Raw genomic sequence first — 24067 nt, forward strand, 5'->3', positions numbered from 1 at the left:
AAATCAAGAGAAACATGAAAAGGTAAATAAGAAACAGAAGGGAAAGTAAGAAAACTCATATTTTTTTGCCTTTTTAAGGGCTTCAATGAGATCTAATTATTGGTATTCCAATGCAGGGAAACATTATGTATAATTCTCTGTAGTGAACTCTGTTCACCATTATAGCATTCACTATTATAATAATTAGAAGAATTATTCATAGGGAGAGGTTGGAATACCAAATGGTCTAAGATAATATGGGTGGGAAGAAAAAAAGGGGATGAATAGTAGAGGACACTAAGAGAATCTTGAAGGAATAAGAAAAATAGGATATTCTATTACACACAAAGAGGGCATGGGAAGGAGAAGGGATGAATACTATTATAAGAAGGAGAGGAAGAGAGCATTAAGAGGTAATATTTACACCTTACTCTCAGTGTAATCAACCTGGAGAGGGAAGAGTAGCTATACTATCCATTGGGATATAAAACTCTTATATAACACTACTGAGAAAGTCAGAAGGGATAAACCAAGGGGAGCAGGGGAGAGGGGAGGTCAAAAAAAGGGAGGGGAGAAGAAGGGGGAGGGAATTCATTAGGCCTTTAAAAACAAAAAGAAGGGAATAATAAGGGAAGAGGTAGAAAGGGAAGTTAGTCAAGGGAGGGGATAAGGGATAGCTGCTTAATAGCAAACCACTGGTTTAAAAGGAAAGAGTATAAGGAGAAAGGGTAGGAATAGAGGAAGATAGGAAAATGTCAGCGAATGCACAACTTATAATTATAACTCTGAATGTGAATGGGATGAACTCGCTCATAAAACTGAAGCAAATAGTAGAGTAGATTAGAAACCAAAATCCTACCATATGTTGTCTACAAGAAAAACATATGAGGCGGGTGTACATACACAAGTTTAAGATTCAGGGCTTGAGCAAAATCTTTTGGGCGTCAAAAGAGAAAAAGAAGGCAGGAGTGGTTATTATGATTTCTGACAAAGCCAAAGTAAAAATAGATATGATTAAAAAAGACAGGGAAGGTCATTACATCCTGATTAAAGGCAGTATAAACAATGAGGAACTAACACTGCTCAATATGTATGCACCAAGTGGTACAGCATCCAAATTCATAAAGGAGAAACTGGCAGAGCTCAAGAAGGAAATAGACAATAAAACCATAATAGTGGGAGATCTAAATATTCCTCTTTCAGATCTACATAAGTCAAACCAAAAAATCAATAATAAAGAGGTAAGAGAGGTGAATGAAGTCCTAGAAAAATTAGATTTAATTGATATGTGGAGAAAAATAAATAGGGACAAAAAGGAATACACCTTCTTTTCAGCTGCACATGGTACATTTACAAAGATTGACCATGTAATAGGGCATAGAAACATTGCAAGCAAATGCAAAAGAGCAGAAGTAATAAATGTAACCTTCTCAGATCATAATGCATTAAAAACAATAATTAGAAAGGGCACCTGGACAGGCAAATCAAAAACTAATTGGAAATTAAATAATAGGATTCTCCAAAATCAATTTGTCAAAGAAGAAATCATAGAAACAATCAACAATTTCATGGAAGAGAATGACAATGATGAGACATCCTACCAAACTCTGTGGGATGCAGCCAAGGCAGTACTCAGGGGGAAGTTTATATCCTCGAATGCATATATTAACAAATTAAGGAGGGCAGAGATTAATGAATTGGGCATGCAACCTGAAAAATTAGAAAGGAAGCAAATTAAAAATCCCTAGATGAAAAATAAATTAGAAATACTAAAAAATCAAGGGAGAAATTAATAAAATTGAAAGTAAAAGAACTACTGAATTAATAAATAAGACTAGAAGCTGGTATTTTGAAAAAACAGATAAAATAGACAAAGTACTGGTCAATCTAATTAAAAAAAGGAAAGAAGAAAACCAAATTGACAGTATCAAAGATGAAAAGGGAGACCTCACCTCTAATGAAGGAGAAATTAAGGCAATCATTAAAAACTATTTCACCCAATTATATGGCAATAAATATAGCAATTTAGGAGATATGGATGAATATTTACAAAAATATAAATTGCCTAGATTAACAGCAGAAGAAATAGAATACCTAAATAATCCCATATCAGAAATAGAAATTGAACAAGCCATCAAAGAACTCCCTAAGAAAAAATCTCCAGGGCCTGATGGATTCACAAGTGAATTCTGTCAGACATTCAAAGAAAAACTAATCCCAATATTACACAAATTATTTGATATGATAAGCAAAGAAGGAGTCCTACCAAATTCCTTTTATGACACAAATATGGTACTGATTCCGAAGCGAGGGAGATCAAAAACAGAGAAAGAAAACTATAGACCAATCTCCCTAATGAACATAGATGCAAAAATCCTAAATAGAATACTAGCAAAGAGACTCCAGCAGGTGATCAAGAGGATCATCCACCATGATCAGGTGGGATTTATACCAGGAATGCAAGGATGGTTCAACATCAGGAAAACCATCCACATAATTGACCATATCAACAAACTAACAAACAAAAATCATATGATTATCTCAATAGATGCTGAAAAAGCCTTTGACAAAATACAGCATCCATTCCTATTGAAAACACTGGAAAGTATAGGAATAGAAGGTCCCTTCCTAAAAACAATAAACAGTATATACCTAAAACCATCAACAAGCATCATATGCAATGGGGATAAATTAGAAGCCTTTCCAATAAGATCATGAGTGAAACAAGGGTGCCCATTATCTCCTTTATTATTTAACATTCTACTAGAAACACTAGCAGTAGCAATTAGAGAAGAAAAAGAAATTGAGGGTATTAAAATAGGCAATGAGGAGACTAAGCTATCACTCTTTGCAGATGATATGATGGTCTACTTAAAAAATCCTAGAGAATCAACTAAGAAGCTTGTAGAAATAATCAACAACTTTAGCAAAGTTGCAGGGTACAAAATAATTGCACATAAATCATCAGCATTTCCATATATTTCCAATACATCACAGCAGCAAGAGGTAGAAAGAGAAACACTATTTCAAATGACCCTAGACAATATAAAATACTTAGGAATCTATCTACCAAAACAAACACAGGAATTATATGAAAACAACTACAAAACACTTTCCAAACGATAAAAACTAGATCTAAACAATTGGAAAAACATTGATTGCTCATGGGTAGGACGAGCTAACATAATAAAAATGACCATTCTACCCAAATTAATTTACCTATTTAGTGCTATACCTATCAAACTACCAAAAATCTTTTTCACTGAATTAGGAAAAACTATAACAAATTTCATTTGGAATAACAAAAGATCAAGAATATCAAGGGAAATAATGAAAAAAAATGTGAAGGAAGGGGGCCTAGCAGTACCAGATCTTAAACTATACTATAAAGCAGCAGTCATCAAAACAATATGGTACTGGCTAAGAGATAGAAGGGAGGATCAGTGGAATAGACTTGGGGTAAGTGATGTCAGCAAGACAGTATATGATAAAACCCAAAGAGCCCAATTTTGGGGACAAAAATCCACTATTTGACAAAAACTGTTGGGAAATTTGGAAAACAATATGGGAGAGATTAGGTCTAGATCAACATCTCACACACTTCACCAAGATAAATTCAGAATGGGTGAATGACTTGAATATAAAAAGGGAAACTATAAATAAGTTAAGTGAACACAGAATAGTATACTTGTCAGATCTCTGGGAAAGGAAAGATTTTAAAACCAAGCAAGAGTTAGAGAAAATTACGAAATGTAAAATAAATTATTTTGAATATATAAAACTAAAAAGTTTTTGTACAAACCAAAACAATGTAGCCAAGATCAGAAGGGAAACAACAAATTGGGAAAAAATCTTTATAACAAAAAACTCTGACAGGGGTCTAATTACTCAAATATATAAAGAGTTAAATCAATTGTATAAAAAATCATGCCATTCCCCAATTGATAAATGGGCAAGAGACATGAATAGGCAATTTTCATGTAAAGAAATCAAAACTATCAATAAACACATGAGAAAGTGTTCTAAATCTCTAATAATTAGAGAAATGCAGATCAAAACAACTCTGAGGTATCACCTCACACCTAGCAGAATGGCTAAAATGAAAGAAGGGGAGAGTAATGAATGTTGGAGGGGATTTGGCAAAATTGGGACATTAATGCATTGCTGGTGGAGCTGTGAACTGATCCAACCATTCTGGATGGCAATTTTGATCTATGCTCAAAGGGCTATAGAAGAATGCCTACCCTTTGATCCAGCCATATCATTGTTGGGCTTGTACCCCAAAGAGATCATAGATAAACAGACTTTCATGAAAATATTTATAGCCGTGCTTTTTGTGGTGGGAAAAAACTGGAAAAGGAGGGTATGTCCTTCAATTGGGGAATGGCTGAACAAACTGTTGTATATGCTAGTGATGGAATACTCTTGTGCTAAAAGGAATAATAAACTGGAGGAATTCCATGTGAATTGGAAAGATCTCCAGGAACTGATGCAGAGTGAAAGGAGCAGAGCTAGAAGAATATTGTACACAGAGACTGATATACTGTGGTAAAATCAAATGCAATGGACTTCTGTACTAGCAGCAATGCAATGACCCAGGACAATTGTGAGGGATTTATGGAAAAGAATGCTACCCACATTCAGAGGAAGAACAGCAGGAGAGGAAACACAGAAGAAAATCAACTGCTTGAATACATGGGATGATGAGGACATGATAGGGGATCGAAAGTACCATACCAATGCAACTATCAACAATTTGGAAATAGGTCTTGATTAATGACACATATTAAATCCAGTGGAAATGCATATCGGCCAGGGGAGCGTGGAGGTCGGGTGGTGAAGGGGAAAATAAAACATAAATCTTGTAACCATGTTAACTTTTCTAAAATATAAATATTAATAAATGTTTAGATTTTTTTTAAAAAAAGGAGTATAGATGTTTCCTTCAACCCACCAAAAAAAACCACCAACCCTCTATTACTGCTCCATTTTCATATTTGTATTCTCAGCATAGAGCCTGGGGTAGTTTGGACATAATACTTGCAAAGTTGAACTTAAAGGCAATAGAGTAACTTTTGGTGTTTTTACTGCTTCTATCTGATAGGAGAACAGGAGAAGCTCGGTATGGTAAGCATAATTGTTGTTGGGCATTGAATCTTAATTTGATTCCACAAAAAATAAAATAATTCCCTAATTTTTGTTAGACACAAAGTTCTGTGACTCCTGTTGTTTAGAGGCACTATTTTAAAGCTGGTTTAGGAGAATTCTTGGGTCAGGCCGTGTCTTCGCTGCTACTAAGCCACCATCTTGGTTCTGCCTCTCTGTGATAGACACTAGGAAGACAAAGATGAAAAAAAAAAGGTTCTCTCAGTTTATTTACAGTCTAAGAGAGAAAATAAGATATTAACAAAATTTATCATAAAGCCAGGAGAAAAAATATTACTAGACAACTAGAGAGGTGTTTACAAAGGACAGTGTGAAATTTGAGGGGAAAAAAGATAACTTTCACTATCAGAATCAGGGAAAACTTCATTGAAGTGGTGGTGCTTGAGTTGAAATTTTAATTAAGGAAAGTTTTTTCAAAAAGTAGAGAGAGAAAAAAGAGTTAATTCTAAACATGAAGTGTATGATACTGTAGTATCAGGACCATCCCGAGACCTCACAGAGGTAGGAAAAAATGGGGGAGAACAAAGAATACAGTTTAAGAAAAAGGAGATGCTAAGTAATTTGGCAGGATTGTAATTGAATGTATGAGAATATGAGATAAGGCTGGAAAGTGAAGGTCAAAATCAAATTATATGGCCATTATGCAAAGAGAAAATTAAGAAATATAAATAATTGAAGAAAAGTTGCTATTGAAGTATTAGTCTATCTTCCATATTTACACTTGATTTCCTGACAAAGCTCCTTCTTACATTCTAGTCTGACATATTCTTCTATTATTGGAATTACATTCCTTTCCAATTCATATTATTGATGGTAATAGTGTAATACTTTGGATAATAAATGTAAATTATAATTAAATTGATAACACCTGATATTGATAAATAATATATGCATCAAATTATTGATAGCATTTCTTATTTTTTCACTTTAGGTTGCATATATATGCAAATCCTATCAAATTTATCCAAAAGCCACTGAATTGTTTATATTTTAAGATAGTGGATAATGGAGGAAAGGGATTTTCAATGAAATTTCCTCTTATTAGATTATTTGGTTTTAGAGAGTAAATAGTAGGATCATTATTTATTCCAGCACTGAGACATATAAACAGTGATTCATTTTAAATGTAAACTTTCATTCATTTATTCAGAAACTATTATCTATAAATACAAACCTCTGTGTTAGGCATTTTAGAGGACACACAGGATAATAAAAATAAAGCCTAAACTGATTTTTACAAATTGTTGACTACTAAAAAACTCATTTTGATAAAGCTCCAATTTCACTTATTTACAATAAGGGAATCAAAAGTATAAAATAATTTATGAAAACTAAGTTGAATTAGTGTTAGGAAGATTTTTACAAAACATTGGTCCATTTAAAGCATGTCTTCCTTCCAGGGTGTTTTCATTACTTCAGGTGTTCATACTCTATTGTATACAATAAACCTTATTTGATTTTTGTTTAATGAGAAATCATGTGGTTGAATTTTTTTCTTTCTTTCACAATATGATAATAATTTTAGAGATGTCTAAATTTCGGTTAAGAAAATAAATGTAAGTTGTACATTCTAACTCTTAAAATTCTGTTATAACAAATTTCTTCAGGATCGTCCATGTAACAAAGTACTTCTAGGAAGCCATTTGAATGATTCATAAGTGTTACCCCAAGTGACAAGAAAGTGGTAGATCATAGAACTAGACCTGAACTTTGGAAGACCTACCTGAGAGGTCATTTAACCCATTTCTTCTCATTTACATGTGAGAAAAATGAGGCCCTGAATGGTTAAGTGAATTTTCCAAGGCCACAGAGGAAATATTTGGCAAACCAGGTCCTCTGACCCCAGAACCAATTCATTTTCTATTGTACCATTGTTGCCTAGATTAGTTCTTGCAGGTCAGTGAAACAAGTGTAACTTATGGGCTTCTAAGTAAAATTTTAAGAAAGGCACTCATTTTATTTTTTTAAACCATACATCTTCACAAACATGGCAGGAGGATACATTGTTAAGTGTGCAGGATTTTTGATGCAAATACCTCAGTTCAAATCCTGACTCTGCTACTTACTATTTTCATGATTTTGGGTGATTTAATCTCTTTAGGTCTAAGAACATAAGGTAAATGAAGAGTGTAAACTAAACAATCTACTTGGTCTATTTCAGCTCAAAATCAATGATCACTTTCCCCTCAATGTAAAATTTGCTTGTGTTAGTATTTATTTATGACTGAGAGTCAAAATATGTTATAAAATCTAAAATATTGCCAATTCGTGGCGGGGAAAGAAAAATAAGAACAGTGTCAAACTATATTAATTCTTAATTATCATATGTGTGTTTGTCCAGATAAACACTTTTTTTTCTGGAACTTGAGAAAACAAAATAACTCTGACACTATTGCCTGGCACAGCAAGATAGGTAGAGGAAAGAGGTCAAGGTGATTCTGTTTTATTCTTTGTAAACCTTCCCATAAAAAGGAAGGCAACCTAAACATGAGGTATCAGTGGTTTTTGCAGTAGCAAATTGCTTTTTGCTTTCCACCAAAGCCTGGTGATAACTAGGACAGGGAACATTCTGAGAGCGAACTATTTATTGAGCAGGAAGGAATTATCCCACCTAAGGAGAATAGGTGATAAAGGCGAAAACTGTTTTGTTTAGTTCAAAGCTAGTAAAGGCTTTAAAATCTAAACAGTTCTAATGCTCAATTCTGGGATCCTTTGCCTGAAGGCACCCCATATTGACATTTTGCTCTATCAGTATGAATATACCCTGACAGTTCATGGTTTGCCTGGCATGATATTTCCTTATTTATTTTCTCATTCTGAGTTATACAAACATCACTATATATGGAGCATTTACATATACAGAGAATATAAAGTTTTTATATGAAACTATAACTCTAAAGTATAAAAAACCTTATATTTCTAAATTAGATAATAAATTCAATGTTAGCTTCAAAATTATCTTTCATTTTTGTCTCACTCTGAGCTTTATTTTGAAAGCGTTAAACAAATTTGTTTCATTGAAGCTATTTTTCTTTCCCCTGAGGGAAGGGTATGCATCCTTATATGAGGCCAAAAAGAAAAAAAACCTTATAATTTTTATGTAATACCCTTTAAATGCATAAATATATGTTTAGTATACCCTTGTATACCCCCACAGTCTTATTTATGCTAAATATTTCTAATTCTTTTAATCATTATTCATATAGCATGGATTTGAGACTTCTCAACATTCTTTCAGACTTATGTACATTCTCTAGCCTATCAATGGCCTTTCTAAGTTGTATCACATCCACTTATAGGCAACTCAGAAACATTTTATAATTTTAAAAAGGTACATTGGCATTCTGAGGGGAAGGGCTTTGTGAAGGGCCACATCACCGATATATGTCAGAGGAAATGTACCAAGCTTTTTGAGGCTGTACCTCTATATATGCTGCCTCACATCTGTATGACCACACTGGCTCTTGCTTCATACACAGAGTATTTTGATAATTTGACTATGTGAATACACCCATCCATTTAATTTCCCTTGATTTGATACTGGTTTCCTAGGCAGACACTTGTTCTACTGGCATGAGAAAGCAGGAAAGTAGAACAATTGCAAACACACTAATGTTTGTTTTATGTTAAGGTGAGTCTCTAAAATGTTTAGATGATTTGGAGTTGATTATGGAATATTTGGAGATATTATTAGGTAGGAGAAGATTAATGAAAAATCAGGTCATTGGGAAAACATAAGCTATGTAATATAAGTAAATGTCATGATGATATGTTAACTGCTATATTTCAGAAAATTCTGTTACAAATGAAATTTGTTATCTCTACCATTGTAACTAAAAATATATTTTTAATCAGTTATGTGTACTCTTTGCTTTCTGGTTAGTAGCAGTAACTTGCCAAGAATATTTCACTCATGTGTTCAAGCAGTTGCTTTTCTTCTGTGTTTCCACTCCTGCAGTTCTTCCTCTGAATGTCAGTAGTGTTCTTTTCCATAAATCCCTCAGAATTGTCCTGGGTCATTACATTGCTGCTAGTACAGAAGTCCATTATATTCGATTTTACCACAGTGTATACATGGGTTGAGGCAGACATGATTAGGAATGTAGACTCAAAACTACCACACCAATGCAAATATCAACAATTTGGAAATGAGTCTTGATCATTGACACATGTTAAAACCAGTGGAAATGCGCATCAGCTATGGGGGTAGGGGGAGTTGGGGGGGGTGAAGGGGAAAGTAAGAGCATGAATTATGTAAGAATGTTAACTTTTCTAAAAAATAAAAATTATTAAATGTTTAAAAAAGGGAAAAAAGAATATTTCACTCCTTTCTCTTTTATGGCAACTATTTATTTGGTCAAGTAAGACAGCACATCAAGGTGTATACAGTCAGGATTAAATAGGTCATACTCTCAAAGATGATATATGGGGAAAAAGGAAAAGGATAAAGAGCAAAATTTTTCAATAATATCTTCTTCTCTTAGCTTATGGCTTCAAATTTCCTTTATGGCCTAATTGTTGTATGTGTGTGTGTGTGTGTTTTTAAATTTATCCTACTTATTATGATTTTAAATGCAAGATGGTATCCATAGCCGTAAAAGAAAAATGAAAATGTTTCACTTGGAAAAGAAGTTTGTTATCAAAGAATTAGATTTAAAAAACTCCCTGAGGAAAGGTATTATCCTTTGCATCTTTTTGCATTTTCAGAACTTAGATTAATAAATATTTATTAATTAATTAAATGATTGAAATTCCATTTTCTAGACTACTGTTCTCAAGAACAATGAAATCTTTAGTATTGGGGGAACTTGGTAGGAGAGGGCATGAATTATCTCCAAATTCCCCTACAAACAATAAAAAATAATAATACAAGAGAGTCAACTCTAAAAGGGATAAAAGAGTTAAAATTAGGGAGTGAAACAGAGCAGCTGAGGATATCTTGGAAAGAAGGTTTCCGACTTCTGGTACTTATCTCATCTGACTGAAGTGCAAACACTTCCAGACAAAACCATGGAATCAACAAGCAGCAAGCCCTTAGGGCAGATGGGCAGGTGGGCAACTTCAATTTTTCAGGTTCACTTGGGGCTGACATGTCAGTGGCAAATAAACAGAAAACAAGTCCTGGGAGCAGCTGTGTTGGAGGTAGCCACAATTCCAGAGATTCTACCTAACCTTTGTATAGGAGTTGAACAATTGAGAAAGGAAGGAATGTAGGTAGTGGGCTGTCTGATACCTCTTCGTCTCAGACCATGGCCTTAAAAAAGGAGAAAGGAGGAAGTACACCCTAGTGAGTGTGGTTGCTGAGAGAGTCTTTGGTTGAGTTTCCATGGTAGAGAAGTGAGCTTGCAGCCAGCAGTAGCAGTATTGCCAAGGCATTGATTGAAATACCTGAAGTCACTTACAGTATGTGAGCTGGGGTGAGCAGGGACCACACCTGAATGTGCATTATAGAAATAAGAAGAACCAAGTAGAACTCAGGAAATAATAGTACAAAAAACCTGAAACCTGAGACATCATTTCCCCCATATCCTGGGAACAGAGCCAGAATCTAGCATAAAGCTAACAATTAAGGTTATTGGCTGCTAATTTAGAGCTATGTAATCCTATGCTTAACCCCAATTGCTTATCTCTTATTGATCTTCTGTCTTGGAACTTGTTATAGATTCTAACAGAGAAATTAAGAATTATATAAAAAATGAGGGTGCCATAAAATGAAATAATCTCACCATAGATAGCTACCGTGGAGACATAAAAGACCAGGGTTCAAATTCAGAAGACAGTAAAATTAAAACCCCTACTTCTTTTTTTTTTAATCAATGAGCATTTATTGAGCATACCAATTAACACGGTTACATGATTCATGCTCCTACTTTCCCCTTCACCCCCCGCACCCTCCAACTATTTTTATCATGTGTCATTGATCAAAATCTATTTCCAAATTGTTGATAGATGCATTGGTGTGGTAGTTTCGAGTCTACACCCCCAATCATGTCCACCCCAACCCATGCGTTCAAGCAGTTGTTTTTCTTATATGTTTCCTCTCCTGCAGTCCTTCCTCTGAATGTGAGTAGCATTCCTTTCCATAAATCCCTCAGAGCTGTCCTGTGTCATTGCTTTCTGCTGGTACAGAAGTCCACTACATTCGATTTTACCATAGTATATCAGTCTCTGTAAAACCCCTACTTCTTAAACGTTAAAAAAAATCAAATGGTCACAAGTCCAAAAAGAGTTTTAGAAGAGCTTTAAAAAGAGTATAAAACAAGAGGAAAGGATAATGAGGTTTCTTAGTGAATAGCGAGCCAGGGCTAGAGATGGGAGGTCTTGGGTTTGAATCTCAGACATTTCCAAGCTGTATATCCCTGAGAAAGTCACCTAATCCTAATTGCCTAGTCCTACCACTCTTCTATCTTGGATAAGATAACTATTATTAATCAGAATACAGAAGGTAAGGATTTTTTTAAATGAAAGAGATTGAGGAAAAGTTAGGAAAAATAAGAGTACTGCAATAAAATCAAGAAATTCATGAAAGAAAAATCAAATGATTGGGGAAAGAAATAAAAAAAACTTACTAAAGAGAATAACTCATTAAAATTTGAATTGGACAAGGGAGTAGTAATTATTTCTTAAGACAATAAGACATAAAGAACAAATTCTAAAGAATGAAAAAAATAGAAGAGAATATAAAAGTTTATTATAGAAACAACTGGCATGGAAAACAGATTAAGGAGAGATGATACAAGAATTGTTATAGTATTAGAAAGTCATAATTAAAAAAATTTTAAACACTGTACTTCAGGAAATTATTAAAAAAAATTGCCCTGAAGTTTTAGAACTATGGGGTGAAATAGAAATGGAAAGAATCTACTGAAAGAGAACCCAAAATGCACAGAACATTATTCCTAAGTTCTGTATCTCCCTGCTTAATGAGAAAATACTACATCAACCAGAAAAAATTATCAATTTAAAAACTGAGGTAAGTACAGTCAGAATGACTTAGCTTCAATATTGAAAGAAAAAAGAACACAATATTTCAAAGAGCAAAGGAACTGAGTTTACAACCAAGAGTAGTATTCCCAGAAAAGGTGAATATAATTTTACAAGAAAAAGCAGATATTTAACAAACTAAAATACTTCTATTCATTTTTAAGGAAAAGGTTACAACTGAATAGAAAATTTGATTTAGAAGAATCATAAGAAGGTAAACATGAAATACTAATCATAAGGAATAAGATCAAGCCTTTTACTTCTTACATGGGAAAATGTTATCTTTAAATATGGAGATAGGCTTATGGTCAAGTGGACTATAATATATATATATATATAACAAATATAACATAATAATAATATAAGGTAGGAAGAGGGGAAATGTAACAATTATCTCATACAAAAGAGATGTGAGCCGAAGAACTGCTACTATGAAGAGGGAGAGAATAGAGAGCAAATAGTACTAGAATTCTATTCTCCTCATGACTGAGTTAAAGAGGAAACAGCATATACAACTATAAGAGTAAACATCATCTTAACTTATAGAGAAAAAGGAGGATGAGGGAATAGGATAAGGGAGAAACTTTCAGAATGGCATGTATATTAAAAGAAAAGAAGGCAAAGGAATAAGATGAGGAGGGAATTTTGGAAAAAAAAGTTTATACTATGGAATAAGGATGGTAAGATGGGAGGATTAGGGAAGTACTCTGAGAAATATGGATAGAATAAGAACTAGGAAGGAATAAGAGGGGTACTGATTAAAGAGGTAGTGGTCAGAAGAAATTAGACATTTGAGGAGGGATAGGACAAGAAGAGTAGGAGAGGAGAACAGACTGGGGAAAAATAGTATGGAGGAAAATATGCAACTATTTATTATAACTTTCAACTGCAAACAATGAATTCACCCACAAAACAAAATGGATAGCAGAAAGTATCAAAAACCAAAACCCAACAACATGCTATTTACAAGGAATACACTTAAAAATGATACACAATTCTGGAAAGCAATTTGAAACTATTCTCCAAAGGGCTTTAAAACTGGGCATGCTATTTGACCCTGTAATAGTACTACTTGGTCTGTATTCCAAAGAGATTATAAAAAAAGGGGAAAGGGCCTACTTGTGCAAAAATGTTTATAGTAGCTCTTCTTGTGGTGGCAAAGAATTGGAAATTGAAGGGATGTCCATCAGTTCGGGAGTAGCTGAACAAATTGTGGTGTATGTTGGTGATTGAATCCTATTTTGCTATAAAAAAATGATAAGCAGGATGATTTAAGAAAAATCTGAAAAGATCTACATGAATTGCCAAAGAGTGAAATAAGCAGAACTGGGAGAATTTGTACACAGTAACAGCAATATTGTATTTTAATCAAGTATGAAAGATGGAGCCATGTTCAGAAATACATTGATCTAGAACACTTCTCAAGAACTTATAACAGGGAATGCTATCCACCTCATGAGAAAGACCTTTTGGAGTCAGATGCAGATCAAAGAATAATATCTTTCACATTAGTCCATTCATGATTTTATTTGGGGCTTTTGGTTTTTTGTGAATATTATCTTATAATAATGATGAATATGGGCATGTTTTGCATGAGTACATGTATGACCCAGATCAAATTATCATTTCCCAATGTGGTGAGGGAAGGAGACAATTTGGATTGTATATATTTGGATAATGTATATTTAAACATTTTATTAAGTGTGATTTAGAAAATAAAATATATTTTAATAAAAAATTAAACAAAGGAAAATTAAAGGGCTATGAGAGAATAAACTGTGCTTCTACTGATGCAGTAAGAGTGGGTAGCAATCATGATTTCAGACAAAGTTAAAACTAAAATAGATCTACATAAAAAATGAACATAGAAATTATATTATGTTAAAAAGGTATTACAGATAATTAAATATTGTCAATATTAAGCCTATATGAACAATATGTTAGAGCATCCACATTTTTAAAGGAAAAACTAAATAAGTTATAGGTGGAAATAGACAACAAAAGAATAATAGTGGGGGTTTCAAGCTTCCCCTCTTAGAACTAGATGAATCTAACTAAAAAATTAATAAGGAAGAAGTCAAGGAGGTGAAGGGAATATTAGATAAGCAAAATATGATAGATAACTGGAGAGAACTGAATGAGAATAGAAAGGAGTATACCTTCTCAGTAGTATATGGTAACTACAAAATTTGATCATATATTAGAGTACAAAAATATACTTAAATGCAAAAAAAAGCAGATCTATTAAGTGCATCTTTTTTAGACCATGGTGCAATAAAATTATATGTAATAAGGCACCATTGAAACATAAATTAAAAATTAAATGGAGAAGAGCATAGGTAGGTGGCTCAGTGGATAGAGTATTAGATCTGGAGTTGGGAAGATCTGGGTCCAAATCTGGTCTCCAACACTCCCTAGTCCACTCTTCCCAAGCATCCATCTTACTAGCTTATCCATTTTTTAACCCCATCCCAATATAATCAACTCTGTTCTATGACCTTTTTCTATGTAGAACTCTTATAACGCATAAATATGGATAAAGTTATTAGAAGTTCCTTCTTTATCCAAGGTTGGAAGAGAGTCGGTTTCTAGTACTCCTAATCCTCCATTCCTTCCTCCTCTTTTCCATGGTTGTTTTTCTATTCATTCCTCCTCTGAATAAGTAGCCATTCCTCTCTACCTCCTCCTGATCTATTCTACTAACATTTTGGCTCATTTCATTGCATTTATTTTAACCTTGAGTCTTACATACATAACCCTTCAAAATACCCAGACAATTATGCTATTCCCAGGGGTCAAAAATGACATTTTCCAAAACAAAAATCTAAATATTTGACCTTTGGGGTTGTTTATGTTTAGTCTTTCATCAATGCCTTTGTAGGTTTCTTATAGATCAGATTTTCTGCTGAGTTCTGAGTTTCCCACAGGAACAATTAAAACTCCTTTAGTATATTGAATATCCATTTTTTACCTTTGCAGCTATGCTCCTCTTTGTTGGACATGTTATTCTTTGTTGTCAGCCCAGTTCCTATATTCTGTTAATATTGCTGCTGCTAAGTCCTATGTTATTCTTACTGTAGCTTCACAATATTTATATTGTTTTTTTCTTATTAATTTCAGTATTTTCTCCTTAGCCTGAGAGCTACAGAACTTAGCCATGATGTTCCCATCCATTTTTATCTTTGTGTCTATTTGAGAAGATGATTGGTGGATTCTTTCTATTTCTATTTTGCATTCTGATTCTATAATTTCTGGGCTGCTTTCCTTGATGATTTCTTGGAGTATGTTGGCAAAACCCCAAAGTCCATCCTTGGTTAATAGTGATGCTTGAGGTCCTGTCCTTAGGGCCTGGCATTGGTAGACTCTGTGGTGTCCATTCCTTCTTCCCCCAGCTATGAGTGAGCAAGATTCTCTAGAGCTAAGGCCACAACAGATATAGTTGCTCCCAGGGTCCTCTATTCACTAATTCTAGTGGTATTTTCTGGAATGCGAGCTCTGAGGGGTTCTCTGGCCTTTTCTTGGCTCTGTCACTTCAGAATTTAATTTGAAGCATTCTTTTAAAGTTGTTTGGGGGGTAATGTTGGGAATGCTTAGCTGAATGCTTCCTCTATTCCACTATCTTGTCTCTACGAAAGTCCCATTTTTACATGCCTCCACACATTGTCTAACATGGTATGGGGTACACTGTGAGTACTCAGTAAACAATTCTTAAATGTTTAGTTCCCATTGAGTATTTAGTAAATACTTGAAAATAGTGCTCTATGAATGTTTTAAATTTTTTAATCAAAATTAATGGATGATATATCACAATAAAATAAAGCATTCATCTTTTTTTTTCTTTGCAACTGTCTATGATGCAAATGTAGTAGCTTCATTATGCACTGCAAAAACAGATTTATGTTACTAACTAAAGGCCTCCAAACAGAATCAAAGTACTAATTTTCTAAGATGATATGAAGATCTCAACTCAAAATAAAATCTTATTTGGTTTGAAGAGAAATGTTACATGAGAATAAGAACATATTAACCAGAACTTTTTTCTCCAGCCAAAAAAGAGATTGGATAATTTATAAAAATCTTCTCTACATTACTTAATTTGACATCATCGTTTATTAAGTTACAATTTTAATTTTGTTTTTTCAAAAGACAAACACTATTCAGAAGATATCTTAGTTATGTCCAACGTTTCCTCCTTCCTCATACTCTAAATCATTCTTCATAATATTATGTGCTGAGAGTAAGCCAATAGGGGTTTTTCCTTTTCTTTTTCTTAACAGAAAAAAATAAAATATAGCATATATTTCATTGATGGGTGGAAATTAAAGATGAAATCTATATTTTACTCCCAGTCAATTTTTTTTGTGAAATATATAGGAACAAGTTATCTAGAGAGGCAAACTATATCATTGAGAGGTCATGGATAGGACTACTCTTGGCTTCAAATATTTCCTCTGACATTTAATAGCTGATCCTCACTCCAAGGCAAATTATTCTTTCTGAACCTGTTTTCTCATCTGCAAAAGGGAGTGACTTTGGACTTTACTAATTATAGTGAAGATGAAATTTTTAAATGTAAAAAGTGCTTTGCAAATGTTAAAACATTCTATAATCACAATTGTATTCAAATACACTGTATTCTAATTAGAAAACATAAAATCATATCACTTATTTTTTTTGTTGTTTTGTTATTCAGTCATTTCAGTCCTGTATGACTCCCCATTGAGTCCCCATTTGGAATTTTATTAGCAAAGGTAATGGAGTGGTTTGCCATTTCTTTCTCCAGCTCATTTTAGAGATGAGGAAAAGAAGGTAAATAGTATCAAGTGACTTACCCAGGGTCACACAGATAGTAAGCATCTGAGACTATATTTGAACTTGGGGAAAATGAGTATTTCTAACTCCAACCCAGGCACTCTATCCCCTGAGCCACCTAGATGCCCAGTAAAAATATGTCATTATTATCTCTATAAGAAGAAAGAGAGGAAGGAAGGAAGGAAGGAAGGAAGGAAGGAAGGAAGGAAGGAAGGAAGGAAGGAAGGAAAAGAATGCAGGGAGGGAAGGAGGGAGGGAAGGAGGAAGGAGAGAGAGAGAGAGAGAGAGAGAGAGAGAGAGAGAGAGAGAGAGAGAGAGAGAGGAGCTAGGTGACACAATAAATAGAATGCCAACCCTGGAAACCTGGAATCAAGAAGACCTGAGTTCAAATACAGACTCAGACGCTTCTGTCACTGTGGAAAAATCACTTTACCTCTCTTTGCTTTAATTTCTACATCTATAAGAGGAACAATTAAGCATCTAATGAAAAGAGCTTGGAAAACTTGCACTCTCTTCCAAATGGGTCAATCAACAAGCATTTATTAAGTGTTTGCTAGTTACCACAAACTTTGCTAAGAACTTGGAATACTAAGAAATATGGGGAACAATTTCTGCCTTTAAAGATCTCAAAATCTAATGGAGAAACAACAAAATAACCTTCAAGATGAAAGCAATAGCTGTTAGAAGGATCAGGAAAATCTGCTAAAGATGACTACACTAAAAATTCATCTTATCTGTTCTTAATTGGATTTCCATGGCTGCATGTAAAAAGTTTTATTCTTTGACTTTATTTTGCTCTCCTCTGCCAATATGTCTCCGTCATTCTATTTTTTAGTTACTATTTTCTGTCTTAGTAAACTTCTCTCCACTCTCTCCACAAAGAGATGTACAGAGTATTTTTTTTTCAAGAAAATAAAGGTCAATACTCCAGTTACCATTTCTATCTTGATACTTTAAAATCTCTTCTTCAACTTGACTCATCTCTTCCTTTAATCTCTGATTAATAGATTGCTTTTCTCTTTCACAAGACTACCCTTCTAAATGTCTTTTCTATCTTATCCCTGTGATCTCTTCTAGAAGATTGCCTCATCAACCATTTTCCTCGCCTTTCCATATACAATCTATCTTCTAGTTCATTCTTGGCTACCTAAACATTTTTCAGGTTTGCCCTTGTTCTTAAAAACAAAATGAACAATTACAACAAAATCCTCTCTATTTGTTTCAGAAGTTTTCCTAAGATGTCATACTGTAATATTTCAATCCTTTCATTGGTAAAATTCTTATAACTCATTCACTTCTAGATCACTTATGATTTGCCTTGGAATCCTATCTCAATACTAAAATTTCTCCCTACAAAGTTGCCAGAAACTTCTGAATTTCTAAATCTATCAGTTTGTTCTCAATTTTCACTTTTCTTTACCTTTGTTAACATTTAACATTATGGAACAAATCCCCCAAGATTCTAGATCATTTTTGTTGACCTGTAACACTAATTTCCGTTGAATTATATGATCACTATTCAATCTTTTTTTTTTTGCTGAATCATCCTCTAATTATTGCACATCCTCTAATTAATGAACATTTCCAAGAGCTCTGCTCTGAGCCCTTTTATTCTCCTTCCGATGCTCCTTGGAGATCTTATTATATGTGTAGGTGCAATCACATGCTCTAAATAAATTATTTCCAAATCTGTATATACGTCCTGAATCTCTCTCCTTATCTCTAGTTATCAATTACTAAGTATCTTCTGAATGTCCTATAGATTACTCAGATTTCTTCCAGATTTTGCAGTGTCTTCATAGTTTCCTATTTCTTTGCAAGGCATCAATTCATACCTTAAGTCTCAACTTCCTAAGTTCACAAGGGCATCTCTTGACCCAGAGAGGGACAAAAATGAGGGGATATTTTTTTTCTCTCATGCTGTACAACAGGTCCTTTCCAGGGACTTTGGCAAAACTGTTCTCTTATTTAGGCTGGTTGCCTTGAAAAATAACTACATTCTAAATTAAAATGCATATATATTTAAAACCATCAGCAAACATCATCATCAATGGGGACAAGGTAGAAACCTAACCAATAAGATCAAGAGTGAAAAAAGAATACCCATTATCACCTCTATTTTTTAACATTGTACTAGAAATGCTAAGGGTAGCCATTAGAGAAGAAAAAGAAAGAAGGGATTAAAGTAGGCAATGAGGAGACTAAGTATCACTCTTTGCAGATGATATGATGGTCTACTTAAAGAATACCAGAGAAACAACTATAAAGCTAGTGGAAATAATAAAAAAATTTTAACAAAGTTGCAGGATACAAAATAAACCCACATAAATCATCAGTATATCTATATATTTCCAACACATCACAGCAGCAAGTGTTAGAGAAATTCCATTTAAAATCACCCTAGACAATATAAAATATCTAGGAATCTATTTGCCAAGACAAACACAGAAATCATATGAACACAGCTACAAAACACTTTCCACACAATTAAAACTAGATCTAAATAATTGGAAAAACATTGATTGCTCATGGGTAGGGGAAGCTAATATACTAAAAATGACATCCTCGGGGCCAGATGTATTCACAAGTGAATTCTATCAAACATTTAAAGAACAGCTAATCCCAATAGTACACAAATTATTTGACAAAATAAGCAAAGGAGTTCCACCAAATCCCTTTTACAACACAAATATGGTACTGATCCAAAACCAAGCAGATCAAAAACAGAGAAAGAAAACCTCAGACCAAATTCCTTAATGAATATTGATGCAAAAAATTTTAAATAGAATACTAACAAAAAGACTCCAGCAAGTGATCAAAAGCATCATCCACCATGATCAGGTGGGATTTATACCAGGAATGCAAGGATGGTTCAACATTAGGAAAACCATCCACATAATTGACCATATCAACAATCTAACAAACAAAAATCACATGATTATCTCAATAGATGCTGAAAAAGCCTTTGACAAAATACAGCATCCATTCCTATTGAAAACCCTGGAAAGCATAGGAATAGAAGGGCCTTTCCTAAAAGTAATAAATAGTATACATCTTAAACCATCAGCAAGCATCATCTGTAATGGGGATAAATTAGAAGCCTTCCTAATAAGATCAGGAGTGAAACAAGGATGCCCATTATCATCTCTTTTATTTAACATTTGTATTAGAAACACTAGCAGTAGCAATTAGAGAAGAAAAAGAAATTGAAAGGATTAAAATAGGCAATGAGGACTCTTTGTATATGATATGATGGTCTACTTAAAGAATCCTAGAGAATCAACTAAAAAACTAGTGGAAATAATCAACAACTTTAGCAAAGTTGCAAGATAGAAAATAAATGCACATAAGTCATCACCATTTCTATATATTTCCAACACATCCCGGCAGCAAAAGTTAGAAAGTGAAATTCTATTTAAAATCACACTAAACAATGTAAAATATTTAGGAATCTATTTGCCAAGACAAACAAAGGAATTATATGGACACAACTACAAAACACTTTTCACACAATTAAAACTAGATCAAAACAGTTGGAAAAATATTAATTGCTCATGGGTAGGATGAGCTAACATAATAAAAATGACCATTCTACCCAAATTAATTCACTTATTCAGTACCATACCTATCAAACTACCAAGAAACTTTTTTACTGAATTAGAAAAAAACTATAACAAAGTTCATTTGGAAGAACAAAAGACCAAGAATATCAAGGGAAATAATGAACAAAATGTGAAGGAAGGTGGCCTAGCAGTAACAGATCTTAAACTGTACTATAAAGCAGTGGTCATCAAAACAAGATGGTACTGGCTAAGAGACAGAAGGGAGGATCACTGGAATAGACTTGGGATAGATGACCTCACCAAGACAGTGTATGGAAAACCCAAAGGTCACAGCTTTTGGGACAAAAATTCACTATTTGACAAAAGCTTCTGGGAAAATTAGAAAACAGTAACGGAGAGATTAGGTTTAAATCAGCGTCTCACCCCCTACACCAAGATAAATTCAGAATGGGTGAATGACTTGAATATAATGAAGGAAACTAAAAGTAAATTAGGCAAAACCAGACTAGTATATGTGTCAGATCTTTGGGAAAGGAAAGATTTCAAAAACAAACAAGAAGTAAAGTAGAAGTAAAAAATGTAAAATAAATAATTTTGATTACATTAAATTAAAAAGAGTTTGTACAAACAAATCCAATGCAACCAAAATTAAAAAGGAGCAACAAATTGGGGAAAAAAATCTTTATAACAAAAACCTCTGACAAATGTCTAAAATTAGTCAACTATATGAAGAGCTAAATCAATTGTCCAAAAATTCAAGCCATTCCCCAATTGATAAATGAGCAAGGGACATGAATAGGCTCAGATAAAGAAATCAAAACTGTCAATAAGCACATGAAAAAGTGTTCTAAATGTCTTATAATTAGAGAAATGCAAATCAAAACAACTCTGAGGTACCACCTGACACTGAGCAGATTGGCTAACATTATAGCAAAGGAAAGTAATAAATGTTGAATGGGATGTGGCAAAATAGGGACATTAAGGCATTGCTAGTGGAGTTGTGAATTGATCCAACCATTCTGGAGGGCACTTTGGAAATATGCCCAAAGGGCTTTAAAAGACTCTGCCCTTTGACCCAATCATACCACTGCTGGGTTTATACCCCAATGAGATAATATGAAAAAAGACTTATACAAAAATATTTATAACCACATTCTTTGTGGTGACAAAAAATTGGAAAATAAAGGCATGCTCTTCTATTGGGTAATGGCTAAACAAATTGTAATATCTGTTGGTGATGGAATACTACTGTGCTCAAAGGAATAATGAACTGTAGGAATTCCATGTGCACTAGAATGACCTCCAGGAATTGATGCAATGTAAAAGGAGCAGAACCAGAAGAATCTTATACATGGAGACTGTGGCACAATCAATTGTAATGGACTTCTCTACTAGCAGCAATGCAATTATCCAGGACAACTCTGAGGGACTTATGAGAAAGAACACTATCCATATCCAGAGAAAGAACTGTGGGAGCAGAAACACAAAAGAAAAACAACTGCTTGACTACATGATTCGATGGGGATATGATTGGGGATGTAGACTCTAAATGATCACCCTAGTGCAAATATCAATAATATGGAAATAGATCTTGCTCAATGACACATGGAAAACCCAGTGCAATTGCACATTGGCTATGGAGGTGGCTGAGAGGAGGGGAGGGAAAGAATATGAATCATATAAACATGGAAAATTTTTCATAATGAATCAATAAAATAAAAATGAATTTAAAAAAAGAAAGAAAAATGATGATCCTACCCAAATTAATCTACTTATTCAGTGCCATATCTATCAAACTACCATGAGATTTTTTATAGAATTAGAAAAAATTATAACAAAGTTCATTTGGAAGAACTAAAGACCAAGAATATCAAGGGAACCAATGTATATTTTAAAAAAAAGTGAAGGAGGCAGGCCTACCAGTACCAGATCTTAAATTGTACTATAAGGCAGTGTTCATTGAAATATGTGTTATTCCACCTTTTTACATGATAAATTGTTAAAGTGCTGTTCTCTTTCTATGTCAGGCTAATAGGCCAGAATGGTAGGCCTCAGACCTGATTCTGGGATACCACGCACTCTGATTTCTTTCTTTATTTAAAAAAAAAAAGTTTATTTGAAGGGGAAGTTCCCTAAATCTAATTTTCTAACTTCTAACATCTAACTTCTCCTCCCTCCATTCCTATAAGATCCTCATGGGTCTTTCTTCTGGTCTTGATGCTATCTGACACCTACACTCTCTGTCTGTTATCCAAAATTCCCTATCTAGCTTTCCTGACCCTCCAAAATATTCTTGGTAGGAAGTTATATAGTTCAGGTTGCTTTGATAGGGTGAAAGTAGATGGCAAGTCGCCCTCAAGGCCTCAGCCAAAAAGGCTGCAGGCATCCTTGTTGACAGACAAATATTCTTGTCTCAGTTTGGCTTCTACTCAGTAAGTTAGATATAAATAAGAAATTAGAACTCAGGAACACAGGTAGCAGGAACAGATGAAACTCCAGTGTATAAATCTATGTTTGGAGGCTGGATAGCTGGAAAGAGAAACCTCAAGTACAGGGTCAAATGGCTTCCAACAGAAAGTTCATTGTTCTCCCCTGATAGGAAGTGAACTCTCCAAGCTCTGGAGAGACAGGAACCAAAGAGCCCCCTCCAATACTCTGTTCCTCTTTATATATATATATTCACTCCTTGAAACTTTGACCTTGTGTTCTGCTCATGAGCCAACCTGGATTGCAAAAGCAAGCCTCTGCTTTTTGCAAAACTTCTCCTTTCTTTCCTATATTTTAATATCATCAAAACAATATGGTGCTGGCTAAGAGACAGAAGGAGAGATCAATGGAATAGGCTTGGGGTAAATGACCTCAGCAAGATAGTGTGTTTATTGTACAGCTTTTGGGACAAGAACCCATTATTTGACAATATCTGCTGGGAAACTTGGAAAACTATATGGGAGAAATTAGATTTAGGTCAATATCTCACACCCTATACCAACATAAATTCAGGATGTATAAATAACTTAAATATAAAGTGGGAAATTATAAGTAAATTAGGTAAACATAGAATAGTATAAGTGTCAGATATATGGGAAAGGAAAGAATTTAAGACCAAACAAGAGATAGAGAATATTACTAAATGTAAAATGAATAACTTTGATTGCATTAAATTAAAATGTTTTTGTATTAAAAAAACAATGCAAAAAAATTAGAAGGGAAGCAACAAATTGGGGGAAATATTTATAACAAAACCTCTGACAAAAGTCTAATTTCTCAAATTTATAAGGAGCTAAGTAAATTGTTTAAAAAATCAAGTCATTCCCCAGTTGACAAATGATCAAGGGACATGAATAGGCAGTTTTCAGATAAAGAAATCAAAACTCTAAATTGTCATGCAACTTATATAAAACCTATAGAGTGGATTGAATCTCCTCAACCAATCAATACATTTCCTATGTAGTGTAATTTGATGTCATCCCATGACTTTCACTGGTTCCAGGATGCTTTCTCATATAGTATATCTTTAAGTTTGTTATTCAATTGAAGAATTCTTACCTGATAAAGGTATCAGA

General features: G+C 33.9%; 1 protein-coding gene across 1 annotated transcript in view; it reads left to right on the top strand.

Annotated features, from left to right (window-relative positions):
• The window catches only part of EPHA6 (EPH receptor A6), a 1373534-nt gene that overhangs the window by 206086 nt on the left and 1143381 nt on the right, over positions 1–24067 (top strand). The window lies entirely within an intron of this gene.

This window comes from Gracilinanus agilis, chromosome 3, assembly GCF_016433145.1.
Source record: "Gracilinanus agilis isolate LMUSP501 chromosome 3, AgileGrace, whole genome shotgun sequence".
NCBI lineage: Eukaryota > Metazoa > Chordata > Mammalia > Didelphimorphia > Didelphidae > Gracilinanus > Gracilinanus agilis.